The sequence below is a fragment of the Pongo abelii genome, chromosome 2 (assembly GCF_028885655.2).
Source record: "Pongo abelii isolate AG06213 chromosome 2, NHGRI_mPonAbe1-v2.0_pri, whole genome shotgun sequence".
NCBI lineage: Eukaryota > Metazoa > Chordata > Mammalia > Primates > Hominidae > Pongo > Pongo abelii.
The window spans coordinates 136,901,536-136,923,883 of NC_085928.1; the positions used below are offsets into that span (position 1 = coordinate 136,901,536).

General features: G+C 41.1%; 1 long non-coding RNA gene across 1 annotated transcript; it reads left to right on the forward strand.

Moving 5' to 3' along the window:
• Positions 1-4,997: 4,997 nt before the first annotated feature.
• LOC129058626 (uncharacterized) lies at positions 4,998-7,860 on the forward strand. Its single transcript, XR_008523883.2, has 3 exons — positions 4,998-5,080; positions 6,997-7,149; positions 7,532-7,860. It is a non-coding gene; the product is annotated as an uncharacterized LOC129058626 (long non-coding RNA).
• The last annotated feature ends 14,488 nt before the right edge of the window (positions 7,861-22,348 follow it).

The following is a 22,348-nucleotide window of genomic DNA, read 5'->3' on the forward strand; positions in this document are numbered from 1 at the left end:
AAACTGGATATCTATATGCTGAAGAATGAAACTGGACCCCTCTCTTTCATCATATACAAAAATAAAACCAAAATGAACTAAACACATAAATATAAGACCTCAAATCATGAAACTACTACTACAAAAAAAATTTGAGAGAACTCTCCAGGACATTGCACTGGGCAAAGATTTTGTGAATAATACTCCACAAGCACAGGAGACCAAAGCAAAAATTGGCAAATGAGATTACATCAAGTTAAAAAGCTTCTGCACAGCAAAAGAAACAATCAGCAAAGTGAAGAAACAACCCACAGAAAGGGAGAAAATATTTACAAACTATTCTTCTGACGAGGGACTAATAGCCAGAATATATAAGGAGTTCAAACAATTCTATCAGAGAAAAATTTAATAATCTGACCAAAAAATGGGCAAAAGATCTAAATAGACATTTCTCAAAAGAAGACATATAAATGACAAACAGGTATATTAAAAGGTGCTCAACATCATTTATCATCAGAGAAATGCAAATCAAAACTGCAATGAGATATCATCTTGCCTCAGTTAAAATGGCTTATATCCAAAAGACAGGCAATAACAAACGCTGGCAAGGAAGTGGTGAAAAGGGAATCCTTGTACGCTATTCATGGGAATGTAAATTCATCCAACCACTATGGAGAACAGATGGGAGGTTCCTCAAAAAACTAAAAATAGAGCTACCATATGATCCAGCAATTCCACTCCTAGGTATATACCCCAAAGAAAGGAAATCAGTATATTGAAGAGATATCAGCACTCCCATGTTTATTGCAGCACTATTCACAATCGCCAAGATTCAGAAGCAACCTAGCTGTCCATCAACAGATGAATGGATGAGGAAAATGTGGCACATATACACAATAGAGTACTATGCAGCCATAAAAAAAAGAATGAGATCCTGGCATTTGCAACAGCATGGATGAACTGGAGCTCATTAAGTGAAATAAGCCAGGCACAGAAAGACAAATTCCGCATGTTCTCTCTTACTTGTGGGAGCTAAAAATTAAGCCAAGTAAAATAATGTGGACAGAAAATAGAAGGATTGTTACTAGAGGGTGGGAAAGATAGTTGGGGGAGTGGGGTAGAGATGGTTAATGGGTACAAAAATAGAAAGAATGACTAAGATCTGATATTTGATAGCACAACAGAAGGACTATAATCAATAATTTAATTGTACATTTTAAGATAACTAAAATAATATAATTGGATTGTTTATCACACAAAGAAAGGGTAATCGCTTAAGGTGATGGATACCCGATTTGCCAGTGATGTGATTATTACACACTGTATGCCTGTATCAAAATATCTCATGTACTCCATGAATATATATATATCTATTATGTACCCATAAAAATTAAAAATAAGAAAACATTTTTAAAGAAAATCTGTGGTGTGTACCACTACTAGGCATAAGTTTCAGATGTAAGTCAAGCAAAAGCAGAGAATTAATTCAATCCTTTATTCCTTTCATGAGAGTGATGATGTAACTTGAGAAGAATTCAATCTAAACAGTTCAAAATTATGTAATTAATTACATTTGTTTTCAATTTCAATTACCAAGTGATCCAATACCATTATCATAATATTTGGAAGACATGACAATAGTGGGTTTTTGGAAGCTAAGTTCCTGATGCTTTATCAGCTCATGGCCCTAGTATAAATTCAACTGATATTGGGCAGGAGGTGATTAAATGGAATGTCCCAGTCTACCACTCCCTGCAGAATATTTGATGGTGTTACACAAGTGACATGTTTTCCAAATCGAAAGAATTTGTATTCAGTTTATACTCCAGTAAGAAGAGATCTGTTCCTGCAGTAAGAATGCTATACTGCAGAAAGAATACAACCACCAAAGAGTACAATTTGTAGAGATAGTACATAAGTATCTCTATGAGTGCCTAGGTGGGATTTTGATAGTATTTTGGTGGTATTATCATCTGGCACTCAGGAACTCATTTATTCGACAAATTATTGAGTTCCTATTATGTGCCAGGTACTGCGTTTGGCATTAGAGCATATGGGAGTAAACAAAACAAGTATGATCCTTGCCCTTAAGAGTGTGGGAGTCTAATAGCCTGACTCTTTCCCTGCTGGGTGCCCCTATCATGCTGTGATATGCCTGCATCAGCTACACAAAGAAGTAGTCTGTTATTAGCACCTTATTGGTGCCTAATACCCCAATGCACAGCCTTATAAATGTGGGTTGGACTGCTCATATTAGGCCAGATGCTGAGATTCTGCCCTGCTTCCAATATGTCTAAGCATAGTACATAACACAATCAAAAACAATAAGGACTACCACAATACTCTGCACTCCATGATAAAGCAAAAACAACAGGCTCATATTATTAGTTATCTACATTATAAATTAACCTGAAATTAAGTAGCTTAACAGAAAACATTTATTTTCTCACGGTTTCTTTGAGTCAGAAATCCAAGAGTAGCTTAGGTGGGTGGTTCTGGATCAGGGTCTCTCATGAGGTTGCACTTACATTTTTGTCTGGGGCTGGAGGATCCACTTTCAAGGTGACTCACTCACGTGCCTGATGAGTTAGTGCTGGTTGTCTGTAGGAGGTTTCAGCTTCTCACCACATGATCTTCCCATAGGGCTGCTTGAGTGCCCCCTTGACTTGACAGCTGGCTTCCTCCAGAGGTAATGATCCAAGAGCAAACAAGGTGGAAGCTACAATGCTTGTCATAACCTAATATCAAAAGTCATTCACCATCTCTTCTGCCACATACTATTATTCAGAAGCAATTCATTAAGTCTGGCCCACAATCAGTTGAAAAGAAATGAGGCTCCACCGTTTGAAAGGATGTTTTCAAAGAATTTGTAGACAGATTTTTTTTTTTTTTTTTTTGATACACAGTCTCACTCTGTCACCCAGGCTGGAGTGCAGTGGAGCAATCTCAGTTCACTGCAACCTCCACCTCCCAGGTTCAAGCGATTTTCCTGCCTCAGCCTCCCAAACAGCTGGGATTACAGGCGTGAACCACCACGTTCAGCTAATTTTTGTATTTTCTTAGTTGAGATGGAATTTCACCATGTTGGCCAGGCCTGGTCTCGAACTCCTGACCTCAAGTGATCCGCCCACCTCAGCTTCCCAAAGTGCTGGGATTATAGGAGTGAGCCACCACGCCCAGCCTGTAGACAGATTTTAAAACCACCATGATCATCTTGTATGCTTCTAGTCCCTAAAATAATAAAGTCTTTAATGGTTCCTGTAAACACGTAACTCTAACGAAAATAATTTTATCTCTAACTTTGCCTAAGCTGGTGTCTAAAGATGTATCATGACCTTTGTGGATATAATCATGTGAGCAAATTGCTGTTTTTGTCATAGATTAATAAATTATTGGTAACTGATAATTTAGCAGTTTTTCCTCTAAGTAATAGTTATGTTTTTGTTATAACTGACTAGCCAGCCAGTCCTTCTGAACTCTGACTCCCTTGCACTCTTTGCAAGTTAATTTTCTTTCGTTTTCTAAATATCTTGATCTCTGAGCATTCCTTTGGCAATGTGTAAGTACAGGCTTCCATCTCTAACTTCCATTTCTTCCTACCAGCCACACAGAGGAAGAAAGTTATGAGAAGTGAGAAATGAGATGTTCCAAGCAAGAGCAGAGAGTGGCAGGAGTCTTCAGAGGGCAATCTAGGCTGGCCCAGTTCAGAGACTCTTCTAATCACACTGATTTCTCTTAGTGAAGGGAAACTGGGAACTGGACTCAGAACCTACAGTATATACTTTATTATGCATTGGATAAAACATGATGAGAAAGACATCTATAGTTCTCATTACAAAATTCTCAACAAATCCTTTTGTTGCCTTCAAAACTAAAAATCCTTCCAAGAAATATTATCTACTGTTGTATGTCCCTGGTAGTCCTTCCCCAAGCTAAGATTTTGGTGGTCAGAGGGGGCAAACCACAGGTAATAAATACCAATCATATTCACATATTCGTATTCATCTTTTAATAGTCTTTCTGTATTTGGAGGAATTCCCATGTTATGAGTGCCACTTCCCCAATGGAGTCAGAATTCAAATTCCAAGCCTTCCTGCAGTTAAGACACAGGCAAACAACCCAGGCTCCCCCAAGGATCCACTCAACAGACACTACAACCTTAGATTTCAACTCAGAAGCATTCATGAGGAAAGACGCTCAGTGTGAAACTTCAGTTTTTGCTGGTACAGTGGTGCTGGAAGCATCTGGTTTTCAGTGGTGGCAGCAGCAGTTTCTAAGTTTTGCAAGATTTAGTGCCTGGCCCAGAAGTAACCTCTATGGAATGGCAGCAGTGATGAAGATGTAGGTTCCTCTTTTGCAAATGAGGCAGCAGCAATGGAAGCAGTTTCCTTATCAGGCATATCCTGCAGCATAGTTTTTGTCATTGCTCAATGTTGGCCTAGCCTCAGTCCTGGCTCTCCAGCTATCCCAACAATTCTTGGGCAATCCAATCATCTTTTGTTAAGTCACCCTCTAATTGCTTGCAGCTAAGATTCTTAAATGACATACCAGTTGAACAGCCCCTTCACAATACTTTGCACTCAAAGTATTGTGTAGGTTAATCACTGTCATTTTTCTGAAGGGTCATACTCCGGTGTCAGGTAGGAATTCAGGCTATAACAATGCTGCCCAAGTAAAGATTTTTCCCAAGTGAGGAAGCATTTTTTCCACAGGCCATTTACAAGTCTAATTAAATAACTCCAAATTCTCTGAATCAATTTGACATTCTTTATTAGCAACATTACAGTTGATACTTTATAATACTTTAATAAGCCCTAAAGAAAGTCTGATATGGTTTGGCTCTGTGTCCCCACCCAAATCTCATCTTGAATTGTACTCCCATAATTCCCACGTGTTGTGGGAGGGACCTGGTGGAAGATAATAGAACCATGGAAGCAGTTTCTCCCATGTTGTTCTCGTGGATAAGTCTCACAGGATCCGATGGTTTGATAAAGGGATACTCGTTTGACTTGGCTCTCTTTCTCTCTCTTGCCTGCTGCAATGTAAGATATGCCTTTCACCTTCTGCCATGATTGTGAGGCCTCTCCAGCCATGTGGAACAGTAAGTCCAATTAAACCTCTTTCTTTTGTAAATTGCCCAGTCTCAGGTATGTCTTTATCAGCAGCATAAAAACAGACTAATACAAAGTCCCAGAGCCTTGACTGTGAGCCTAAAAAGCACTGGCCAGGTGCTTTCCTCTCCCAACCAGCCCTATCCCCGAGTCCAGAGCACCAATTCCCCAAGTCTCCAGTGGCAAGGGAGGGGACTTTAGTAAGAGTAAAGAGATGGAGTGGGCCCTGCCATGACACTCATCCAGGCAGATATTCAAATACTTAATGACTGGCATAACTCAGGAACATCCCATTGGCAAACACCAGAAGTTTTCTGGGGTTTTTTGTTTGTTTGTTTGTTTGTTTTCTGAGACAGAGTCTTGCTCTGTCACCCAGGCTGGAGTGCAGTGGCGCGATTTTGGCTCACTGCAAGCTCTGCCCCCTGGGTTCATGCCATTCTCCTGCCTCAGCCTTCAGAGTAGCTGGGACAGGCGTCTGCCACAACACTCAGCTAATTTTTTGTATTTTTAGTAGAGATGGGTTTCATCATGTTAGCCAGGATGGTCTCTATCTCCTGACCTCGTGATCTGCCTGCCTCGGCCTCCCAAAGTGCTGGGATTGCAGGTGTGAGCCACCGCTCCCGGCCGACACACACCAGTAGTTTTTAATCCTAAACTCATACACTTTACCTTATTTATTTGTTTATGGTCTGCTCCTTTCTAGACTGTCAGCTCCATAAAGGCAGGAATCATGTCTGTTTTTGAAATCATGTCCAACACTTGACATAATTCCTGACATATTTATACAACTAATATATAGTTGGTGAATGTATGAATGGATAAATGATTCATTTGTTAACATAATGCTTAAAGTATACAAAACATCTTCCCACCTACAGTTTTCTTTGATCCTCACAGCTTCTCTATGGTCCAGAATTATCTTCCCTAATATGCAGAGAACAAACAGAGCCTCTGGGAGGCAAAAAGGTCAGCCTAAGATTATTCAACTACTTAGTGACAGCCAGCTCTTCTAATTCCCAGCCCTGATCTCTTTTCATTACCATCCTGCCTTTCATTTCAGTTTCCCTTCAGGTTTCTTTTTCCAGCCCAAATGATCTTCTGAAGGGATATTCCAAATTCTTCTGGTTGCAGGCATGTGCTTTCAGCCAAAAGACTTAATAATTTATACAACATGCAGTGGGAAGAGAAGAGGAAGGTCAACTGTAAAAATACACATACAGGAGTTATGCATATTTGTCATAGAAATCACTACATAGTCTAAAAACAACTCTTTTCATATCTAATTGCTATGGAGACCCAGAGTATATGTATTAGTCTGAATACGTTTTGTTTCTGAGTAATAGAAGTTAATCAAACTAATATAAGCAACAACAAAAAAGTTGGTTTTGGATGGACATTGGACATGTAATCTATGGAAGGGTTGACCAATCAAGTCACAGATGGGCAGGGGAGTAGGAGCAGCTGAGCCACAGGAAGAAATAAACCAGAGACTCAAGGGCCACCTGGAATCTCTTTTTCTCTTTCTTGTCTCTGCCACTTTCCATGGGCCACCTTCAATCACTGTCACTGTAAAAAGGCTCCCTCTGTATGGCAAGTCACGTGGCAATAAAAGCTCCTGCGCTTTCTATTTAAACACCAAGCATTCCATAAGGGTTGGCTCTTGTCCTCAGCCCCAATGTGAAAAATACCAGGGAATTATTCACAGTAATAGATTGAACTTGTTGGCTTCCATTTTTGTTGCCATGGTCTCACAGAAGTAGAGTATAACATCCCCTACTCCCAAGTGATGTTGGGTACTCAGTCATGTATTTGCAGTGGCCAGTGAAATGTGGGTGAACGTGACAGTATATGATTGCCAAACCTAAACCTTAAGAATCACCGTGTGTTTCTACTTGCCCTCTTACAGTTCTGCCACTGCTTGGAGAGATGCTTTTCCCAGGTAGCTGCTGCTTCTCCAGCCTGGACCCCAGAATAAGTATGCATTGAACAGAGCCACCTCAGCCATCAGCAGACCTGCAGCATGAAGTAGAGCCAGCCCATCTGACCCTCAGACCCATGAGTGAGAATAATTGATTATTATGTTAAGCCACCAAGTTCTCTTATAGTTTTGTTAGACTGCAAGATCTAGCTGATAGGCCAAGTTTTGTTAAATGACCACCACCCCACCAATAATCTATGACCAGGCATGTGGTCATGAAAGAAAACTACATCTTCTGCACAAATCTGGTGTTAAAAAAAAGAAGAAAATGGTTCTTAGAACAAGGTCATGGCAGAAGCAGGGAGGATAGTGGGCACACAAATCAACAGGGATGCAGAGTCTAGAATTTCTGACCTGCATCTCTTTTTATCCTTGTATTCAATATACATGCCATCTATGGATCTTTATTTTTTTTCTCACCTGAAATTCTCCTGCTACAATTTGACAAAATGCTTTTCTGCAGTTGTTGAGTTTCAAAGAAGACTCCAAGGAGGAGAAAGACTGCGTGGTTTCAAGCAAAGAGTTAATTATTATGAGTGGGAAAATGGAACAAAGAGGTGAGATGGAGATTGGAAAGGACCGGAAGCCAAGAGACTGGGGTAGAGTGACAAGTCATACATAAACACCTGACCTGAAGTAGCACCCATGCAGTGGTCTAGTCTTTTTCACTTTTGCTGCATCCTGTGGCATACCCTGGAAGAGTTCTTTAAGGAAGAACATTGGAGAACCCATTGAAAATTGTACCAAGAGAAAGCAAGAGGACTGAGGAGCACAAAATGGCAGCCTTCACTGGTATTTTTCCTTTTTCTTATAAACCACTTGTATGTCTTTCCTTTCTTCTCACATCACAACTGACAGAACTGAATGGAAATTACAAAAAGAATATTTGGAGATTATATATGTTCTACCCCTCAGTTATAATAGCTTGTTCTTTAAACCAGAACTTTACTGCAACATATTACTAATCATTTGGGGGTTTGAGTCCTCTATTTGAAGTGTGCCACATGTCCTGTCAAAATAACTTCTTATAGCTGTGTAACAATTGTGGGTGGCCTGTGATCACCTTGTCAGAGTGCCTTTACACTCAGAGCCGGTTGCCAGATTCCACATTACTTACTTCCCAGCCCTTCCTCCCCACAACTTATGCTCCTTCTATCATCTCTTTTCTCTCTCTCATTTTTATTTTTCTGGCAGTTGCTGGGCCGAACAGCAATTTGCAGTTATTTATGCAGCTTAAACCCTATTGTCAACATCCTTATCCTCAATACACAACCATTCCAGTGGTGTGAGTCGAGCTTTTGGGGAGGGAGCTGGGCTGAGGTTAACAGAAGCAAGGCTTCCTGGGCTCCTCAGCCAAAGCACACATTGTTGCTGAGCTGCTTTTTCTCCTTCTCGCCTCTATTTGGGGTGGATTTTCATTTGGAATTAAAAACAGATCACAGCTTGCTGTTTGTTTGCTATTGTCAGGTCAGACCCAGTACTCAAGGAAAGGGTGGTATTACTGTGTGCATAGAATTTTCTTGGCAATTTAATAAAGATGATGGAATTTGTCTGCGTTTGTACAGCACCTTCCCTCCTGGGCTCTCAAAGGCCTCCCAAAACAGAAGTTAATCCCCACAGCAGCTGGAGAGGAAGTCAGGTATGGCATGGGACATTGTCCCCCCTCATTGCCTCAAGCCCATTTTGGAGGGTATAGTTCAGGTAGAGCAGGTGAAAGCAAACAAGAGGAGGGAGATGAAGGTTGACACTTCCCTAGAGGATCACAGATGGGATGTGCTGCTTATAAAAAAAAGTATCCCCTCTGGGTAGATAAATTTCAAAAACACACCCTTTCCTCTAGATTGACACAGCCCTGTGCCAGGGGACACAGCTTGGTGAGTGGAATGGAATATGGACTGGATTTAAGCACCTACTCATACCAGGCACTTTTATACATGGCACAGCTGCACAAGTTGGCTCTTATATCCAACGAAGTGAACTAGGTTTTTGTACTTAAGGTCAGAATTTTGTCAAAGCAGCTAGGTACTTCCCCCACTAAACTGCTGACCAATTGAGCAGACCATCGATGTGTTAACATCTAAGTCTAAATAATGGGTTAGACTTCTAATAGTCTTTGCAAACATCATCTCATTTTTTAAACAAATGTTTATTAAGCCCTTTTATTATGAACAAATCACTAGCCCGCTCTCAGAGGTTAAAGCCCTTTGGTAAGACAACAAAAAATGCAATAAATATCTGTCGATGTGGTAGGCAGCTTTTGACATGGTACCCATTGATCCTCACCCCCTGGTATTGACACTATTGTATAATCTCCTCCCTTTGGGTGTGGACTGGACCTAGTGGCTACCACATTCTAGCACATTCTAATGAAGAATACAGCAAAGGTAGTGGGACATCATTTCTGTGATAAGGTTACAAAAAACTGGGGAATTCCATCTTGCTAGTACTCTCTCTCGGTAGAACTTTTCTCTCTTGTCTTCTCACATGCTCGCTCTGATATATCAATCTGCCATAGTGTGACAGACTCTATGGAGAGGCTCACATAGCAAAGAACCAAGGGAAGCCTCTGGCCAATGGCTTGTGAGACACTGGGGCCTCAGTCCAAGCACCCACAGAGAACTAAATTCTGCCAACAACCACATGAGGAGACTAGGATGTGGATCCTTCCCAATCAAGCCTTGATATGACTGCTACCTCCTCACAGAGCCAGAAGACTCAGCCAAGCCACACCCAGATTTCCTACTCACAGAAACTTGTGAAATAATAAAATGTGTGTTCAGTCACGACATTTTAGGGTAATTTACTATGCAGCACAAGGCTATAATCACAAGGTTGTAATCGAGGAATTGGCCAGGACTGCAGTCATCTCAAGGCTCCACTTCCTTGAGTGGGGAACTTGAGCACTTCTAAGTTCATTCACCGGGTTATTGGTAGAATTCAGCTCTTTAAAGGTTGTTGAACTGAAAACCTCAGTTTCTTGCTGACTGTTGGCCAGGGGGAACCCTCAGTCCTTTTACCACGTGAGCCTCTCTGTAGGACAATACACAGCATGGAATTTGTCTTCCTTGACAGTGAACAAGTGAGAGTGCGAAAGAGGATGAGCAAGACAGAAACCAGGGTCTTTTTGTAACCTAATCTCAAAAGAATTATCACATCCCATCACTTTTGCCAAGTAACTAGGTCCAGCCCACACAATGGGAGAGGATTATACAAAGGCATGAACACCAAGAGGCAAGGATCACTGGAGGCCATCTTTGAAGCTGCCTACCACACCATCTCTACGACTCCTCACCCATCCTTCTCCAGGGCCTCACCAGGTCTTGGGGATTCTCTTGGTTCCACCTCCTCCCTGTACACTGTGCTTATCTGTACACAGCCTTTGTAACTCATGCTTGAACTCTGGCAAAGCCTCCTAATGAGCCTACCTACCTCTTTCTGTTCTCCTAGCTGATACCCAGAAAACTGGTTGATATTTCTAATCACATTGTATTATGTCATTTTCCTATTCAAAAATGCCCACTGGCTCCCAAATTCCTCTTCTATTTCTCAATCTAATGGTGTTAGGTCATTTTTGCATTGCTATTAAGAAATACCTAAAGGCCGGGCGCAGTGGCTCACACCTGTAATCCCAGCACTTTGGGAGGCCGAGGCGGGCAGATCACCTGAGTTTGGGAGTTTGAGACCAGCCTGGCCAATGTAGTGAAACCCCATCTCTGCTACAAATACAAAATTAGCCGGGCATGGTGGCGCATGTCTGTAATTCCAGCTACTCCGGAGGCTGAGGCAGCAGAATGGCGTGAACTTGGGAGGCGGAGCCTGCAGTGAGCTGAGATCGCACTGCTGCACTCCAGCCTGGGCAACAGAGCGAGGATCCGTCTCAAAAAAAAAAAAAAAAAGAAAGAAAGAAAAAGAAATACCTAAAGACTGGGTAATTTATAAAGAAAATAAATAATTGAATTGGCTCATGGTTCTGCAGGCTATGCAAGCATGACACCAATATCTGCCTCTGGTGAGGACCTCAAGAAGCTTCCACTCATGGCAGAAGGCAAAGAGGGAGCAGGTACATCACACAACAAGAGCAAGAGCAAGAGAGAGAGAAGGGAGCAGTCCCAGACTCTTAAACAACCAGATCTCACATGAACTAACTGACCAAAAACTCATTTATCACCAAGGGAATGGTGCTTAACCATTCATGAGGGATCTGCTCCTATGATCCTATCATCTCCCACCAGACCCCACCTCCAACACTGGGAATCACATTTCAACATAAGATTTAGAGGGGAAAACACCAAACCATATCAAACTCAATGTAATTTTGCTACAATACTTATCTTACCACTCCCCTCCAGCCAAACAGGTATACCCACTGTCCCTCAATCACAGCTAGTTGATGTGCCTTTCCACGGCTTTGCTCATGATGTTTCTACCTGGAATATTCTCCCCTTTCACTCCACCTATCAGAATTCTCCCCAGTTGTTATGACCTAACGAGTCCTGTCTCCTTCCTAAAATTTATGATACGGTGTCCTGGGTATAGCGGTCCTGAGTATAGCGGTCCTGGGTATAGCTGATAGCTTTGTTTGATTGCTCTGGGCCCAAATGTCCTCTTCCTCCTACTGATCCTTTTTCTTTTTTTTTTTTTTTCTGAGGCGGAGTCTTGCTCTATGACCCAGGCTGGAGTGCAGTGGCTCTATCTCAGCTCACCGCAACCTCTGCCTCCCAGGTTCAAGCGAGTCTCTGCCTCAGCCTCAGGAGTAGCTGGGACTACTGGTGCCTGCCACCATGCCCTGCTAATTTTTGTCTTTTTTTTTTTTTTAGCAGAGACATGGTTTCACCATGTTGGCCAGGCTGGTCTTGAACTCCTGACCTCACATGATCCACACACCTCAGCCTCCCAAAGTGCTAGGATTACAGGGATGAGCCACCGCGCCCAGCCCCTACTGATTCTTGAACCACCCCCTACTCATCAAATCTCTGATATGACACTTACCACAAACTATCATGTATCATCTCACATCCTAGTTTGCAGTACTAATTTTAAAAATAATGTCATCAATATATGCATATTGAGAGAAGGAATAAAGCAAGTTTAGAGTGAAGGTCCACACTGAGATGTCTAGTTTGGGGAGAGTAGAATCTACCATAAATCTTGACCACGGTCATGGTATATTCTAGAGCTGTCCTACTAACCTTTCCAGGGTTCCATTTCTTATTATCCTGTCTTCAGGATATTATTATTAGCCCAATGAAAGTACTACAATGTACATTATAAGCATGGAATTCTTAGGCTTCTCAGACCCTCTTTCTTAGTTTAAAGTAGAATATAGTGGAAAGAGAGCTCCTTTTGAAGTTTAAAAGAGGGAGGGGTAGGGGAGATTCTGATCCCATCATGATTCTCTGAGACACAAGAGAAAGATGTAAGAATGGCCATGAATACAGATATGTGCGTGGGTGGACAGTTGTGGCACATGGTAAAGTTGCTGATGGCCTACATATTCTCTGTGATAGATATACACTACACAAGGAGTCATATAAGAATGAAATAAGAGCTCAAGAAAAGAGGGAATATTTTTGACAAATTGAATTGGTAAGTAATTAGAGAAATATTCAAAGGCTGAAGTTTCTACCACATACTAACAGAAAACAAAAATTAATAATTACTGATCTTCTCCTAAGTACCTTAGATTATGTTATTCTATCTAATCATCATAACAATACATTTTACAAAAGAGAAGATGAAGGCCCAGAGAGGTTAAGTAATTTGCCAAAAGTCACACAACCAGTAATTGGTGAGACCAAGATTCCAACCCCGCCCTGGATGATTCCAAATCCAATGCAACCCCATCTTTGGGGCGTTCAACCTGGGAGATATGGCCTTGCTCATATTTAGGAGACATCATACTATTTTGAATTGTTATCATTGGATGTAAGGCAGCCTATGTCACTCTCCCTAAAATGATTCTATGATCTTTTAGCAGCTATGCCAATCCAATCTGCGCTGGTAGGAAAATCATCCTTCTATACATCTCCAAATGAAATGAAGTGCAGATTAGCCAAGCCACCAAGAAAATTTAATTGTAAAGAGAGGTATGGGTGGTAGAATTTGATGAAATCATCCCATACCGGGTGTTCTAATGTCACATTCTTCATTATCTTGAAGAAAAAGATTTCAAAATAGGTTCTTTTTTTCAGCCAGGTTGCCTTCAGACCCTGAAAGATATTTTCAGGAGAAACTTCAGTATTCTATATCAAAAAAACATGTTTTCTGGAAATGCAAGAGGATATAAGGAACAGCTTCATCTCAAAATTTGCAAAGCTTGCCTCAAAGCTATCTCAAGGTAACTGCTTAATTGGTGCTCTTTCTTGGTCTTTCTAGAACATCCATTAAAAGAATGTCTAATGATAGTGTCTAACTCATGTAATATATTGACAGTAGCCAAGCCCACCTCTCTGACAAAGCTGAGGGTCCAAAGTCAGGATAATGCTGAAACTGCACCAATCAAGGACTGGGAAGTGTGGGCTGGGGAACCGTGAGTGCGGCCTGTGGACAGAGGGGGGCAGCAGAGAGCTGTTGGAGAGGTGAGCATCAGGCAGCTTCCTAGGGGGCAAGTGTTTCTGGTCAACTTGGAGACATTGAACAGGAAGACCCAGCTCCAGCGTCAGTAACACAGCTGAGACATTAGCCCTGCTGAGCTGTCTATCTGGAATCCACAAATAGAACCTACCGTTTTCCACACCGTGGTCAGAAACTTTTATAAACCTGCCCCTGGTATGTCATCCCCCTGCTAAAAAGGCTAATCAATGGCTCCCCATTGCTTGAAACACTTTTTCAAGCTTTGATGCACATCAGCATTACTTGGAAGGCCTGGTAAAACACAGCTCATTGGGCTCACTCGCAGAGTTTCTGATAGGTTAGGTCTTGGGAGGTCCTGAGACTTTGCACTTCTGACATTCCTGGGTGATGCTGATGCTGTCAGTTCCCGCTGGTCCAGAAACGACACCTGGCAATCCACTAGTTTAGGTCATACTTAAGCTGCCCACTCTCGTCTTCTCCAGCTTCTCTTCTAGGCACTCACTCCCACGGGCATCCCCCACTCCCTCACACCCTCTGCTCCACCTGGGAACTTCCTTCAGCCCCGCAAGGGAGTTGTGTTTCCCTGCGCCTCTCGGCCTATTCACACGTGCTCTCTCTGCTGATACACTCTTCCTCCATCTCTTCACCTGGCCAGTGATTACTTATCTTTAGGTCCCAAGTAAGAAGCCTCCCTCCTCTGAACTCTCATCATGCCCTGTACCTCTCATCTCACACTGTGTTGTAAATGACCCTTGTGTGTTTGTGTCCCAGCTAGTCTATCAGCCTGGGGAGCAGGGGCTGACACACATCTATACCTTTGGAAATTCAGTCGCTAGGCTCATCTGGATTCTTGACTGTGCACAATAACCATGTTACATTTCTCTGCTTGCCCCCCTCTTCCGCTCTCAAAGACTATTTCAAACCATCTTCATTTTCCTCAAATCTCTAACCTTCACGCCTCCTCTATCACACTCAACAGATGGCCTTGCCTACTCCTTCACAGAGAAAATAGAAGCCACCAGACAGAAACCTCTCAACTTCCCGCACCAAACCTACAAACCCACCAGCATCTGCACCCACCCCATCCCCCTGACCTCCTGTTACAATAGAGGAGCTGCCTGTACTTTCTATGGCTGTCTGAAGCCAAACCCTCCAGCTCTGCTATGGTTTCCTCCTCCTGCTTCCTCAAAAACTCCCACCATCAACACACCCTCTTCATGGTAGCTTCTACTTCTTTCTCTCCCCTGATTTTCTCCATCATTTTTAAAACATGTGCAACTCTCTCTTCTATAAATAACCACCCCACTTAGGCCCTATGTCACCCTGTAACTATCCTCTTATTTCTACTTTGCTACTGCACAGCCAAATATGTTTAACCTCATGATTTCCATTTCCTTATTTCCTACTCGCTCCACAAGCCACTTTTCCTCAAAAACTATTTTCACAAGGGTCGACAAACACCCTTCTTTAGCCAAGTCAAATGGACACCTTTCAGTTCCCATTCTGTTTGACGTAGTTGACCCCCTCCTACATCTGGACTCTCCCTCTTTCCTTACCTTTTGTGACATCCCAGCCTGGTCCATCTGACCATTCTTCCTTTAAGGCCTGGTCCTCCTATGACTTATAAATGCCGGTGGTTTGTGGGGCTCAATCCTAGACCTTCTTGTCTAAAGTCAGCCTGGATAACTGTATCCACTTCCTTCAGTTCAGTTACTATATGCTTACCAAGCAATCCCTTTATTGGAGAGGTCTGTCTCTTGCTCTCTGCTGTCCATGTTTATATGACCAACTGCCCAATCTATGTATTTTCTTTGACATCCCACAGGTCCCTCATACTCCACTGAACTTAAGATCTTCCCCAAAAACTGCTGCTTCTAGTTGCTCTTTATTGAAGCAAATTGCCTCAGAGGACACATCCTTGACACTTCCCTCTGTCTCCTGCCCCATATCACACCAAGTCCACAATTCTTTAGTTTCACCAGCCTCTCTCCATGTCTTCCGATACCATAACCCAAGCCACCATTCCATCTCTCCCAGACTGCGGCTACAACCACCGGCCTCCTTGCAGCATCTCTGGCACCCTGCAATCCATTCCTCCCTCCTTATGCTAGAGGAATCTTTCCTTAAAAAACAACTCACTTCCCATTCTTGCTTAAAACCCTCAGTGACTGTCCAATACCCCTGGGATAAAGTTCAGTCTTGTCTTGCCCCCTCACCCACACTGGTCTTCTTTCAGCACCTTCAAAGCACCAGCCCCTCACCCATCGGGGTATTTACACATGCTCTTCTCTCTCCTATAACGTTTGCCCTCACCTTCTTGTTTGGCAACCCTCACCCATCCTTCAGGGCTCAGCTTCAGATTTTCTGGGGGAAATTTCACTGACCCTCTGACGCTCATCACAATTGTGGCTAATTAATTACTTGAAAATTTGTTTTATGTCTTTCTCTCCCTCTAAGCATCATACAGGCAAAGAGCAGATCTTCACCTGAGCCCCAGAAGTCAGGGCTGCAGTGAGCCACGATCATGCCACTTCACTCCAGCCTGGGCAACAGAGTGAGACCCCGTCTCGAAAAAAAGGATTGGATCTTTCTCCTCATTCTCCACTCTCTGTCATATCTCCACTACGTTTCACGATGCCTGGCTTGTAAATAGCTGATGACGAATCTTTGTTGAAAAAATAAAGAATAATTGAAAGAAAAAAGATACCATAATTTGAGATTTGACATTTCTTAGACTGGATAATAACGTAATAACTAATATTTCTCTAATGCTTTCTATTTGTCTGGCACTGTCTCAAGTGTATTACATTATCACAAAAATCCTGTGAGGTATGATACTATTATTATCCCCATTCTACAGTAGAGGAAACTGAGGCACACAGCATTTACAAATCTTGCCCAAGACACAGACAGAGATAGTAAGTAATAAACTGGGATATAAGTCAAAATAGTTTGAGCTACCTACTGTGTTCTTAAACACTGTGATATACTATCTCCAAGATCTCTTTAGTATGTGCAAGGAAGACAACTGTAGGTGTTGGGATGTGTGTATTATTAAGGTTGCTGTTACAGAGAAAAGAAGACCAAAAAAAAAAAAAAAAAAACCCCAAACCTCAACACATTAATGGTTCTCAAATTTTAATGTGCATCACAATCACCTGCAGAGATTATTAAAGCTCACATTATGGGACCCCACCACCAGACTCAGTAGCTGCGAGGGGTGAAGCTCAAGAATTTTTATTTCTAACAGGCTCCCCGATGATGCTGATGCTATCGATCCAGAGACCACACTTGGAGGAGCACTGCAATAAATAGATAAAGGATTTCCACAAGTTTTTTCAATCTTTAAAAATACAAAATACACTTCCCCTGAAATCTGCCCTTCTATAATAATTAAATAGAAAGGAGAAAGCGCTCAAGAGAAAACTTTAAAATGCAAACAAAATTGAATAGGGTTAAAGTGACGTTTCAGGTTCCTCATCCGCTGGACACTCCTCTTTTTTTCCTTCGGCCCTCTTTACCCACATGCTGTGGTATGCACCTCCTTTTGAAGAGATAAAAGTATTTGCCTCTCACTGGTGTGTTACCTAGCTTATCTTGCTTAATGCTCACGACAACTCTGTAAGATCGCTATTATTATGCCCATGTTAGAGATGAAAAAACTGAGACTCCAAGAAAAAAGTTAAATCACTAACCTCCTAACATCCAAAAGATAGAAAATGGCTGAGCTGCGGCTCAAATTTAAGTTGGTGTGACTCCAAATTCTTTATCTTTTCCATTAATTGACACTGCCCTTCATATTTTCATCTACCTTTTTAGTTCTGCTAAACATGCAAATAACAAAAAGCAATTTCTCCCACACTCTTATAGAAAATGTCAACTGAAAAACACAGATCTAAATTCATCTCTCCCAAACAATATGTTTTAACGTCTCTTTTTTTGTTTACTTTTCCTTGGAAGCTGATTGTTATTCATTTCAAATGTAGAGTGAAAAAAAACCCTCAAGATCTTAAAGAATTATTAGAACCTCTCTAAGAAGCAGATAGCACCCCAAGAAACCACGGCATGGTTCGTCTTTCTCCAACCACCTGACAGTACTGAATTTATCACCTTCCTGGAGTAGCTGAAGAAGCCTTTTAAAATTCCACTGCAATGCTGTGAGGCCATACATCCCCCAGGATTAATCACAAATATTTTATAAAGATGAAGTTTCGTTATATCTTTGTTCTTTGTATCTTGGCTTTTGTTAGCGCATTTTAATTAGGATCTGGTATCTGCAATAAACAGTAAACATAAAGAGCTTTGCAAAAATGTATTAGACTGTTTGTTTTCACACTCTAATGCATATTTGCACAATTTTACCATGAAAAAAGGAAAACATGCTAAGCTCTTGGGCTCTATCCCAAATGTCCTGGAATAGAATCCGGAAATTACTAAAAATGCAACCAAACCTCATCATATTCCAGCAATTAACCTAAGAAACAAGGGTCCATTCTCTGTATGAAAAAAACATTTTTGAGGGGAGAAATCTGTGGCGGAGAATGCTTCTCGATAACACACGTATCGCATTCTCCAAACCTGTTTTGAAATTTGGACTATTTCCCTTTCAGGCTAAAAAAGCTTAATAAATTAAGTTGGGTAATGTTTTATTTTTCTCTTTCAGAGTGTTGAGAGCCTCTTCTACTAAAAGAAGACAAGAAGGACTGCTAAGCATAAAACAAGGGATAAAATAATCACTTGTGGTCTCGTTTTTAAAAGTACCCGGGGATTAATAATCTTCCTGCTAAATAGTTGTATAGTAGAATGAATTATTACAACAGTAGAATCTCGGAGAATGCTGATGACAAAGAACAGTTTGGGGGGTTTTATTTGAACATATCCTAATCAAAAAGTGGCAAAAACTAAAAATCTCCAAATGTGGCTCTTGTGTACAATTATTATTGATATGACACCTTGATAGTGTTTGAATGCGACGCAAAATCATAAAAGTGTGAGCAATTCTGAGGCATAAAGTGATTTTTCCTTCTGTATCTATCCCTTAATATGTTTCCAAATAAAACACAGGATTAAGTAATTTATTTTGTTGCATGATTTATTTATGGACTGAAACACAGCAAACAACAGATAAAAGGCAAAGTCCCGGGCATCAACTTAAAAGATAAAAATCATTACATTTTATTAGAGGGAGACATATAAAAATGCCAACATGAACTGTAAAGAAAGGAAAAGTGTTAGCTCAGAGGTCCCAAGTCTAAGTTATGCTTGGGGTTTCTAACTCCCCCTTTCGGGGAATAATATGCCTGAATTTAATTAGAAATCTGTTTTTTTAAGATTAAATTTGTGAAAAAGTTAAAAGGTTGGATCACACAAAAATAAAAATGACTCTGAGGATCTTAGGGAATTTGAACTGGTAAACTTAGATTCTATTTCCTGCCAGCTGTTTGCAGGAGGATTAAGAGATGTACAAGAATTATTAGTTTTAGATAAAAGCCAGCATTTTATAAAGCAATTAATTTTTCATTAGTTCCACATAATTTTGGCAAAAATAGTTTTGTTCCAATAAAAGTATTAAATTCCAAGAGGTTAATCTAAAATATAGCCATTAACTTCACATTAATTTAATCAAATTTATAGTAGGCTAAACTACAGGCAGGAAAGCAGTAATATTTAGAATACATTATAATTAAAAGGAAGAAATTATGATGAAAAATAATTTTTTAAAAACAGGTAATAAAACTTCTAAGTTTCTAAGTATGATTATGCATTTATTTAATATCATTTTTCTATAATGTTTCTTAAGTATACACAATGAATAAAATAAAGTCTACCTCAAATTTTTGCATAGGGTTATCTTGGAAATACCAGGATATTGTTTTTATCATAATAAATTTATCTTAGGCCACCTCAGTGGCTCACACATGTAATTCCAACACTTTGGGAGTCCAAAGCAAGAGGATCACTTGAGGCCAAGAGTCCAGGACCAGCCTGGGCAATATAGCAAGACCCAGACTCTATAAAAAACTTAACCAATTAGCCATGTCTGGTGGTGAATGGCTGTAGTCCCAGCTACTTGGGAGCCTCAGGCAGGTGGATCACTTGAGCCCAGGACTTGGAGGTTGTAATGAGCTATGATTGTACCACTACACTTCAGCCTGGGCAACAACAGCGCAAGACCCTATCTCTTTTAAAAAGAAAATTTTATTTTATGTTGCAATAAATAAAATATACCGCAAAGATTCAAAAAAACTTACTAGTGGCCTGGCGCAGTGGCTCACACCTGTAATCCCAGCACTTTGGGAGACTGAGGCAAGTGGATTACCTGAGGTCAGGAGTTTGAGACCAGCCTGACCAACATGGTGAAACCCCGTCTCCACTAAAAATACAAACATTAGCCTGGTGTGGTGGCAGGCACCTGTAATCCCAGCTACTCGGGAGGCCGAGGCAGGAGAATCACTTAAACCTGGGAGGTAGAGGTTGCAGTGAGCCAAGATCGCGCCATTGCACTCCAGCCTGGGCAACAAGAGCGAAACTCTGTCTGAAAAAAAAAGGAAAGAAAAAGAAAGAAACTTACTAGCACTAAAAACTTTATTCACAGAGCAATAAACCATCCTTCCCAATGCTAGAAGTACCTTTCGTGCATCCACAAAATTCCATGCAGATAGATAGTCCATTCACCCAGATTGCTGGAATGTCCTCACTTCCGTTTTGAGGGCTTCAATCCTTGTCAGAATGACAAAGAAATCTAGTTGATTCAGGATAAGGGATGTCAAAGTTCTGGGCAGAAAATATTTCTTGTCTAGTCTACCTCCAAATACACCTCAATGAATACCAGTCCCCATCTCCATCACCAACAACCTGCTCCAGCCCAGGATTACCTCTCTCCTGCTCACTGCAATTTCTCCTACCAGTTCTCTCAACTTTCATTCTTGTCCCTCAGCCTAACTCAGTTTCCAATCTGTGGACAGAAAGTGCTTGTTAAAAATGTAAATTGAAACCAGGCACCGTGGCTCACACCTGTGATCCCAGCAGTTTGAGAGGCCAAGGCGGGAGGATTGAGATCAGCCTGGGCAACATAGTGAGATCCCATCTCTACAAAAATAATTTTTAAATTAGCTGAGCATAGTGGTGCATGCTTGTAGCTGCTTGGGAGGCTGAGGAGGGAGGATCCCTTGAGCCTAGGAATTGGAGGCAGCAGTGAGCTATCATGGCACTACTGTATTCCAATAAACCAGTATATTGGTTCATGTCATTCCTAAGCTGAAAACTTTCCATTGTCTACCTGGCACCTTGAATAAAATTTAGCTCCGTATCTTGGCCTACAGAATCATGACTTCTATTCTGAGTAACGCTGCTCCTTGCAATCAGATTAGCCCAGCCACGCAAAGTTCCTTCAAGCATTCTACAGCTGCTTCCACCCTGAGTCATACACCAGGCACCACGTAAATGCTGAATTCGCATATCACCACCACTTTGGTTAAGACATTTGCCCATCTTCTTGATAAGACTTTCTGTCCATCCTGTTTTCAGATTTACTGTCTAGTTCTGTGCACCTCTTTGCCCTTTGGATTGAGTACCTGATTCTCTCTTTACGTAGGATCCTGCCTTCCCCTCAAGCACCATCTTATTACATACCCTGCCTGGCTCAGCACAGGCCAGAATACTCTACATGGAGGACTGCTCCAATGGAAGGTACATTTGCCTAGTTTATACTAGCCCCATGTGAGCCCAGGGAAGTAATACCCCATCTCTAGCACTAATTTATTCTGTAAAGATTACATGTAAACTCATATTGTCTCCCCCAGCAGGTCATTAGGTCTTCTGGGGTAAGTAATTTACTTATTTAGATTGTGTTCATGGAGTGCTGAGGACTCAGCAGATGTCATATCCAACATGGGTTCAGCTCAGGATGTGGTGGAACCTCATGAAGAGTTGGCTCAGAGAGAGATGTTGAAGCAGGACGAGGGAACTAAACTAGAGGGCAGGTGGGTCATTAATTTATTCAATTACTATCCACACAGCATCTTCTATATTTTGAGGGCTGTGCTAAATGATGCGAAGACAAAAATGAAGAAAACATAGCTATTCACTATTTATTTCTTTCCAAATTCTTGGCTTCACATTATTCCCTCATTGCACATAGTATGTGCAAACACATATAAACACTCTTGCTTCTCTGCTCAGTATCTTTAAGTTTGTTGTAAAAAGAATACTGGATCATTGTCTCTATAGAAAACCCAAGAGACCCAATGGAAAACAATGAGAACTAATAATAGAATTCAATTAAGTGGTAGATTCCTGGGAAAATGTACAAAAACCAATTAATTCCCTGCATACAAACAATAATCAAATAGAAATTATTTCCATTCATAATACCAATGAAATGTATACAATGGCTAAGAATAAACCTAATAAGAAATATGTATAAAGAAAACTCAATGAGGCACATAAAAGAAGTCTTGTGTGATTTGAACGGAACACAATGTTGTGGTATTGGAAAACTCATTATTGAGGTATCAAGCGGCCCCAAAATGATTTAGAAATATTATGTAATGCCAAATAAAATTCTCTAAAATTTTTTGGAGTAAGACAAAATCATGGCCATGTCAAAGGATAACTAGAGAAGAACACCCAAAAAAGAACCGAAAAGAAAACTTCTGTTAGTTATCTATTGCTGCATAATAAATTACCACAAGATTTAGCAGCTTAA